The sequence below is a fragment of the Eschrichtius robustus genome, chromosome 1, assembly GCF_028021215.1.
Source record: "Eschrichtius robustus isolate mEscRob2 chromosome 1, mEscRob2.pri, whole genome shotgun sequence".
In the NCBI taxonomy this organism is placed as follows: domain Eukaryota; kingdom Metazoa; phylum Chordata; class Mammalia; order Artiodactyla; family Eschrichtiidae; genus Eschrichtius; species Eschrichtius robustus.
Genome location: NC_090824.1, coordinates 50,276,278 through 50,286,005, shown reverse-complemented (window position 1 = coordinate 50,286,005; position 9,728 = coordinate 50,276,278). Strand labels below are relative to the sequence as shown.

The 9,728-nt window shown below is 41.4% G+C and overlaps 1 pseudogene; it reads left to right on the top strand.

The window, feature by feature from the left end:
• Positions 1–1,928: 1,928 nt before the first annotated feature.
• Positions 1,929–2,791, top strand: LOC137758751 (cathepsin Z pseudogene; annotated as a pseudogene).
• Positions 2,792–9,728: the final 6,937 nt, after the last annotated feature.

Below are 9,728 nucleotides of genomic sequence, written 5' to 3'. Positions count from 1 at the left end.
AATTAAACTAAAAATGCCTCGAGGGCATAGACCATTTGTCATACTGCCTTCCTGGATTCCTAAAGCATCTGGCATGGTGTTTGTTTGGCACATAGGGTGCCTGATAAAGGTTGGCTGAAAGAGGGCTAAAATTTACCATCACCACCAGCTACTTTTACCACAATTTGTAGTTTTGCTTTCTTTACTGCAATTTCCCTCTTATATACTGTATTTTAATTTTATAAAAATAATTAACTGAATAACCCATTTCATATAAAGATAATGAATGAACACATGTTAACAAAAACATTATGAAAATAAAATGCTTTCTTCAAACTAGTATTTTCTTTTTAGTGAAACTTTCTGCATTTTTCAGAAATATATGGCCTTTGGGAAGAACGTAAGTTTTAGTTTTGTAAGCAAACAGATGAGTATAGTAAAGAGAAGGTAGAATGTTCATTGACATAATTATCAGCTCTTTGGTTACAATGTAGCAGTTTCTGAAGTACAACAGTTCTGTGATTTATGCTTCCCTACAAACTAGAGCTCTGCTCATTACCTCTTACACCCGGCTGGGGATCCGCTTCACCTGTGGGTGTACCCTTCTCAGTGTAGTAATGACACGCCTGGGTGGTTATATTTTCTCCAGCACTACTTCTGGGAATGACAGGAAGAGATGAGTATTTTCTCTCCTGCCACTGAACTTAGAAATGTGGCTTTTTTTTGGAAGACGGAATCAATAATGAACGCAGCGATTTCTTCATTATACAAAAGCCGTTGACTTGTTTTTCTGTACTTTAACATCCTCTGAGCACGTTTTAGCAGCTTTTGAATTTTATCTTTGCGTATTCTACAGTTACCAAAATTCTATAGTATACTATACTAAGGTATAGTATATTCTATACTTTACTATAGTAAATATAGAATTCTATACTTTCTAGTTTATTTACTGATCTTACAAAAGAGCCTTTCCAGAGCAGAGCCAGGCAAATTGTCACTTGCTTGACATTTGGGAATCATATGGATGCTCTCTTATGCTCTGGGGTTCTGCAGGGAATACAATAGTGTACTCAGGCTAACTCGGAAATCATACTGTTATATGATGCAGTATGAAACACTGTGTAATTACCAAAATTCTGCGGCTATTAATATTTGCCTAATTTTACGAGGACACAAGGTGTGAGGAGAACTGGATGGAATTGTGAGTTTGTGCTAAAGGCAGTTTTACTGAATGTCATCCTCCCCATCAGATCCGTGCCCTGAAAACCTTGCTCTATCTTTGGTGCACACACAACCTCATGCATTTTAGGGGAAGAAGATATGCTCCTGGAGAGCATATTATTTTCTCGGCATAGCCTTTAGCTACTCCAGGGGCACATCCGTGTTCATCACTTAGACCAGCGTAGACTGTAACGGATGGCGACAAACTTAAAGCTTAACCAAGACTCAAGTCCACTGTAACTTCTATTTTAATAACCTGAGCAGAGAAAACAGTTTAGTAGGTCATCTGAGTGAAACTGGCGAGAGACAGTTTCCAAATACATGAAGGAGAGCAGCAAGAAGAGTTGGTACAAAATGAGAAAAACAGTTACAAAGGGTGGACAGTGGTAGGGCCCAGTGCCTAAGTCCTGGTGTGGATGTTACCTCTCTGAGTTCTCAGGAAAGGCAGGAACCTTTTGGAAATAAGGCAGCCAGACATCTATCTGAGGTTAAGCCCAGCTTAGACCAGGCACAGCAGAAGTCGACAAGCATCCTTTCTACTCCTGCATCGAGGCTGGTTCTATGTACCACGGCAGCGCGCTTGAAATTTAGAGACATGAGGGTTTAGAGTTCACTTCTAGTCTTAGATTTAGATGTCAAATGGCTAAGAAAGTAACAACTGGGGAGGTCTGGAAGGATGAGATTCAAGAAACAAGAACTGGGGGTCCGATCGCACCGGCGCGGGAGCCATGGCGTCGTTCAGGCCGCCGTCGCTGCTCTTGGCAGCTCTTGCTGCTGGTGGAGCGGCGCAGGCCGGCTTCCACTTCCGCCGGGCTGCCGGCCCCTGCGCGGGAACCAGCTCACCCAGTTGGGGCGCAAGACATACCCCCGGCCTCATGAGCACCTGTCCCCATCGGATCTGCCCAAGAGCTGGGACTGGCGCAACGCGGATGGGGTCAACTACGCCGGGGTCACCAGGAGCCAGCACATCCCCCAGGACGGCGGCACCAGCGCCACTACCGACCGGAGCCCCAACAAGCGCAAGGGGGCGTGGCCTTCAGCGCAGCACGTCATCGACGGCGGCAGCGCCGGCTCCTGGGAGGCGGGCGACCACCTGCAGGGGTGGGAGCACGCCCGCCCGCGCCGCATCCCCGACGAGACCCGCAACAACGACCAGGCCAAGGACCAAGAGTGTGACAAGTTTAACCAGTGCGGAACATGCACCGAATTCAAAGAGCGCCGTGTCATCCAGAACTACACCCTTTGGAAAGTTGGCGACTACGGCTCCGTCTCCGGGAGGGAAAAGGTGATGGCGGAAATCTACACAAACGGTCCCATCAGGGGCGGTACGATGGCAACAGAAAAGATGGCTAACTACACTGGAGGCATCTATGCTGAATACCATGACAAGGCCTACATAAACCACATCATTTCCGTGGCCGGGTGGGGTGTCAGCGATGGGATGGAGCACTGACTTGTCCGGAATTCATGGGGCGAACCATGGGGCGAGGGAGGCTGGATGATAGTGACCAGCACCTACAAAGGTGGGAAGGGTGCCGATTACAACCTTGCTATTGAGGAGAACTGCACATGTGGGAACCCCATCGTTTAAGGCAGACGTCTCCAAAGAGCAGTTCTTAAAGAAATGATCTCATGAGCCATAACCAGAGGGGATCCCATCATCATGGGCACTGGGTTGGTACTGCCATGGTTCGAAAGACCTGGGGGTTAATGTTCAAGTATCTGACGCCTGGTAACGGCACTGAGCACGGAGGAGAGACACCCATCAAAATGCCTCCTGGGCTGAAAGAGCGTTCCCAGGGGAGAGTCTGAGGGGGGACGACTTAGCACCTGCACAGGACTGCTTCCTGTCGTGATGACGGCACCGAACCATCTACCTGGAGAAGAGTGATCACCAGACAGTGAATGATGTGACCTACATTTTCTTCAATAGATGATTTGGCAGCTATGGTTTGTGATGTATTTAAGAGGTAAAACAGTTCAGACTTATCACCAGTTCCTTTGTCACCTTGAAATCAATGGTGGGGTAGTGGGGGGAGATGGCAATTTCAAGATGCCAAGGGATGAATAAAATACACACTTCAAGAAGGAAGAGGGAGGGAGGAAGGGAGGGAGAGGGAGAGGGAGGGAGGGAGGAAAGAAGGAAGGAAGGGAGGAAGGAAAGAAGGAAAGGAAAGAAAAAGAAAAAAAAAAAAAAGAAACAGGAACTAAGAGCCCATCATGGGGAAGGGTGTTGGCCCCAGGACTGGAGACATGGGCTTGATTAGACACAATGCTGCCCACATGGAGCTGTGGTCTGTCCGGGATTATGTGTCTTACATTCCAGCCCACTGTAGGTTTCCAAGATTGGATGGGGTTGGATAAAGCGCAAGTACACTTTCAGAACCACGTGCTAATATGTGTGGAAATAATAACTAGAAAAGTCTGCAGTGATAGGACTCTGTTTTCTTCCCCTACTTTAGTGGTATTGCCCACACTTCAAATAACCTTTGTATTACGCGTCTTCCGTGCCGTGTTTCTTCAATACCTGCCTTGGCTTCTCTCCTGCTGAGCTCTGCTCTACCACACACTTTTGCCTCCCTAGAGAGCTAATTATAAGCCTGTATTTTAGTGCCTACTTACAACGAAAGCTTGTGTCAAAAGCAGCACATATCTATATAGAAATTGCAAAGAGTGTAAGTCCAGAACAGTGATGAAGAAATGCCCTTGGATATGTTCACCAAGTAATGATTCAAAGAAGTTGAAATTGGTCTGGTCAGGTTAGTGCTGGCAACTGGATGCCTAATAAGTGTTTATTGACAATAATCATCATGATAGTGATAAAATGACCTGATGCAAGTTTATCTGGGATGTTTTCTACCTATAAAAAAGGGCAGAGGAACTTCTATGCTCATCAAGATCAGAGCTTAGGCTACTTCAGCCTTGTGGGTAAGTTTACACCTTTGCAGGCCCATAATGTTTTTCACTAGTCCTTCCATCTTGAGAAATAATGTTTCTGATGTAATAGTAGCTTAGAATATTTGAGCATTAGGTCTTAAGTGACTTTTAATCACAGGCTTTCTTGCTAACGTTACAATCTCTTTTAGGCCTTTGGTCTCTTGAGCCAGTTCTGCATAGCTGGGATGCTATTATCACTTTCTCTTCTCTATTTCAAGGGTATGAGGTAAAAGGGGGAAAAAAAGTAGAAATAGGAATAGTTTAAGTGTGCATTTACATCTTGGATTTCGAAGAGGAAACTCAGATCTTCCAAATTGTCTTTTATCATCTATTCAAGGTCTAGAGTACTATAGAAGTTCCCCTCCCCTTAAAACAAAACAAAAACTTTTTTCAGAGCTTCCATGCACTTTTGTGTTTATAGATGGAAATATCTGTGGGACTACACATTTTCAAGCCTTACTGCAGATCCCTAGTTTTAGTGGGATTATACAAAACCTGGTATTGTTGAAAACGCTCCTTCTGTCTTCCATTCTTGAAACAGGGTTGAGCATTTTATCAAATTGATAGCAAGGGAGTGTTTTACCTGCTTGACTTAGTCTTACTATTTTATTTCAGTACAGTGTGTCTACACCCTGCTGGGTGTGGAGGCCATGACTCACCTGGAGAGAGGATGTTGTTCTCTGGGCGCATCCAGGGTGTTGCAGGGTGACTGAGGCACTTCTCATTTGGGCTTGGTGCCATTTTGTTCCTTCCCTTGTTCTCGCTTGGATATTTACTTGGCTACTTGCTCCCAAGGAGAACCAGTCCGTTGAGTATTCAAATATTAACTCCTCTTTCTACACAAGTGGCCAAGCAAGATTTTACTGGAAATGTAGCCTGGTGCCTGAGGAAAGATGGGGGTGGGGAGAAGAGAGATTGAGGTTAAAAGGCAAAGGGACCTGCAGAAAATAGCTTTTCTGTCTGATTACAAGTTTTATGACACTTTTCCATTGTCCATAATCTTTGTGCACAAGATTAAGAAAACATTTAGTGAGAATAACCTCACGTTAATCAATTTGTGCCAGGAAGCTTCCTCTTCGTGCTTCAGCACCATCCGCTTGGCCCATTAGAGCTCAGAGAGGGACCTGACCCCTGGTGATCTGACTCCTGTGAGTCGCATTTTGTACATAATACCTCCTCCCTTCACCATCTCTCAGTCTAAATAGTTGCCCAGAACTCTAGTGGTTACAGGCCAGGTACAGCTGTGGGGAGAAGCTATCTAGGTGGAAACAGCTGCACTCAGGTGAAGGGTGGAAGCTGTACACCAGGCACCCGGTTCCTCCTGAGGCTGTCAATGCTCTCCTTGTTCTCAGAGGCTCACTCACCCCTCTGTCCTTCTCTTTCCCTCCTGTGGGCACTTCCGGAGCTGACTAGCTTGAGTACATTTCTTACCCAAAGCTTTTTCTCTCTTTTAAAAAATATAATGTGACTAGTTTATCAAGAGTTATATCCAAGAGTGTTCAAATCGGGTATTTGGGGTAGTTAGTCCCAAACCCAACTGTATATCAGAAACATGGGAGCAGGGAAGAGGGAGAAGTTGGTTTAGAAATACACATTCCAAAACAACAAAGTCCTACTGTATAGCACTGGGAACTATATTCAATGTCCTGTGATAAACCATAATGGAAAAGAATATGAAAAAGAATGTATGTGTGTATAACTGAATCACTTTGCTGTTCAGCAGAAATTAACACAACATTGTAAATCAACTATACTTCAATAAAAAAAAAAAAAAAGAAAGAAACACACATTCCAGGACTAGATAGTTTTATTGGAGAATTCTACCAAAAATTTAAAGAATTAACACTACTCTTTCTCAAAATCTTCCCAAAAATTGAACAGAAGGGAACACTTCTTAACTCATTCTATGAGGCCAGCATTACCCTGATACCAAAGCCAGGAAAAGGCACAACAAGGAAAGAAAACTATAGACCAGGACCCATTAAGAATATAGATTTAAATAAAAATACTAGCAAATCAAATTCAGCTTCATATTAAAAGGATTATATACCATGACCAAATAGAATTTACTCATGGAATGCAAGGATAGTTCAGTATTTAAAAATCAATCACTAGGGACTTCCCTGGTGGCGCAGTGGTTAAGAATCTGCCTGCCAATGCGGGGGTCACGGGTTTGAGCCCTGGTTTGGGAAAGTGCCACATGCCATGGAGCAACTAAGCCCATGCGCCACAACTACTGAGCCTGTTTTCTAGAGCCTGCAAGCCACAACTACTGAGTCCGTGAGCCGCAACTACTGAAGCCCGCATGCCTAGAGCCCGTGCTCTGCAACAAGAGAAGACAACGCAATGAGGAGCCTGCACACTGCAACGAAGAGTAGCCCCTGCTCGCTGCAACTAGAGAAAGCCCACGCACAGCAACGAAGACCCAACATAGCCAAAAATAAATAAAATAAAATAAGTAAATTAAAAAAAAAAGTCAATCACTATAAGAACAAACGTATGGACACCAAGAGGGGAAGTGGCTGGGGTGGGGGTGGGGGTGGGGGTGGGGGTGTGTGTTGGTGGTGGGATGAATTGGGAGATTGGGATTGACATATATACACTAATATGTATAAAACATAACTAATAAGAACCTACTGTATAAAAAATAAATAGAATTCAAAATTTCAAAATAAATAAATTAATTTAAAAAAATCAATCACTATAATATACCACATTAATACAATAAAGAAAAAAACCCACAGAATCATTTCAATTGATGCAGAAAACCATTTGACAAATTCAACACTCAATGACAAAACTAGAAACAGAAGGAAACTTCCTCAACATTATAAAGGCCATATATGAAAAATCCTCAGCTAATATCATAATCAATGGTGAAAGACTGAGAGGTTTTCTCTTAAGATTAGGAAAAAAAGAAGGGTGTCCGCTTCCTTCAACATTATATTGGAAGTTCTAGCCAGAGAAATTGGGCAATAGGAAAAAAGGCATCCAAATTGGAAAGAAAAGAGTAAAATTATCTCTGTTCACAGATGACAGAATCTTTTATGTAAAAAATCCTAAGGATTACACACACACACACACAACAGCTAGAGTTAATTAACAAAATGTAGCAGTTGCAGGTTACAAAATAACACAAAAAAATCAGTTACATTTCTATACACTAGCAATGAAAAATCTGAAATGGAAATTAAGACAATCATTCCATTTATCAGGGTGTCAAAAAGAATATAGTACACAGGAATACATTTTTAATCAAGGAGGCTAAATACTTGAACATTGAAAATTACAAAACATTGCTGAAAGAAATTAAAGAACACTTAAATAAATGGAAAGACATCCTGAGTTCATGTACTGGAAGACTTTATATTGTTAAGAGGAAAATACTACCCAAATTGCTCTACACATTCAATGCAATCTCTTTCAAAATCCCAACAGCAGTTTTTTTTTTTCAGAATAGAAAAATCTATTTTAAAATTCATATGGAATCTCAAAGGACCTGGAATAGTCAAAACAACGTTTCAAAAGAAGAACAGAGTTGGAGGTCTCACACTTTCTGATTCTGAAACTTACTACAAAGCTACAGTAATCAAAGCAGTGTGGTATTGGCATAAGGATGGACATATAGACCAGTGGGATAGAATAGAGATCCTAGAAACAAACCCTTGTATATGTGATCAAATGATTTATGACAAGGGTGCCAAGACCATGCGATAGGGAAAGGACAATCTTTTCAACAAATGGTACTGGGAAAACTAGATATCCACATGCAAAAGAAAGAAATTGGACACTTTCCTTATACTATATACAAAAATCCATTTTGTTTAGAAACAAAGACCTAAACTTAAGAGCTAAATTATAAAACTCTTAGAAGAAAACACAGGAGAAAATCTTCATAACATTGGACTTGGTTATGATTTCTTGGATATGACACCAAAAGCACAGGCAAGAAAAGAAAAAATAGACAGACTGGACTTCAACAAAATTAAAAACTTTATTGCATCGAAGGACACTCTGAAGAGAGTAAAAAGACAACCCACAGCATGGGAAAAATATTTGCAAGTCTGATAAGGAGTTAGTTAATATTCAGAGTATATTAAAAACTCCTATAACTCAGCAGCAAAAAAACAAAACAAAACCTAATTTTAAAATGGGCACATTAAATGGTGTCTGTATTTTAAAAAATAAAAAATAAAAAAATAAAATGGGGGCTTCCCTGGTGGCGCAGTGGTTGAGAATCTGCCTGCCAATGCAGGGGACACGGGTTCGAGCCCTGGTCTGGGAAGATCCCACATGCCGCAGAGCAACTAGGCCCGTGAGCCACAATTACTGAGCCTGCGCGTCTGGAGCCTGTGCTCCGCAACAGGAGAGGCCACAATGGTGAGAGGCCCGTGCACCGCAATGAAGAGTGGCCCCCGCTTGCCGAACTAGAGAAAGCCCTCGCACAGAAACAAAGACCCAATGCAGCCAAAAATAAATAAATAAATAAAATTTTTTAAAAATTTAAAAAATAAATAAATAAAATGGGCAAAGGACTTGAACAGACATTTCTCCAAAGAAGATATACATATGGCCAATAAGCACATGAAAAGATGCATGAAGATCATTAGTCATGAGGAAAATGCAAATCAAAACCACAAAGAGATATCACTCCACACCCCTTAGGATGGCTATTACCCAAAACAAAACAAAATAAAACAACAAAAAACAAACAAAAACTCAAAATGAAAAAACAAACAAAATAACAAGTGTTGACATAATTGTAGAAAAATTGGAACTCTCGTGCATTGCTGACGGGAATGTAAAAAGGTGTGCTGTTGTGGAAACCAGTTTAATGGTTCTTCAAAAAGTTAAACATAGCATTACATGTGACCCAGCAATTCCACTCCTTGGTATATACCCAAAATAACTGAAAGCAGGCACTGAACCAGAAACTTGTATACCAATGTTTGTAGCAACATTATTCACAGTAGCCGAAAAGTACAAACAACCCTACTGTTTTACCAAGAGATGAATGGATAAAGAAAATGTGCTTTATACATACAATGGATATTGTTTAGCCATAAAGAGGAATGAAATTCTAATACGTGTTATAAGGTAAATGTACTTGAAAACATTATGCTAAATAAAATAACAAAAGGACAAATATCATATGATTCAATTTATATGAGGTACCTGGAAAGTAGAATAGAGATTACCAGGAGCTGGGCGGGGCAGGGGGAGGGAGAAATGGAGAGTTATTTTTAAACCCTTGCAGAGTTTCTGTTTGGGATGATAAAAATGTTTCAGGAATGGATAGTAGTGATGATGGCACAACGCTGTGAGTGTATTAGTGCCACTAAATTGTACATATAAAAATGGTTTAAGTGGTAAATTTTATATTATGAATATTTTATCATAGTTTAAAAAAAAAAACCTTTTTTTAAGGAAATACACATACCAGGGCCCCATTCTTGAAGAACTGAGAGGCTGATGTGGTAAATATGGGGTGAGAACCTGGAATCTGTATTTTCTTTTAAATGCCTTCTTGTCTTTCTCAGGCATAGACAGGTTGGGAATTTAGGATTTAATCTCTGTCAACTCTTTCCAAG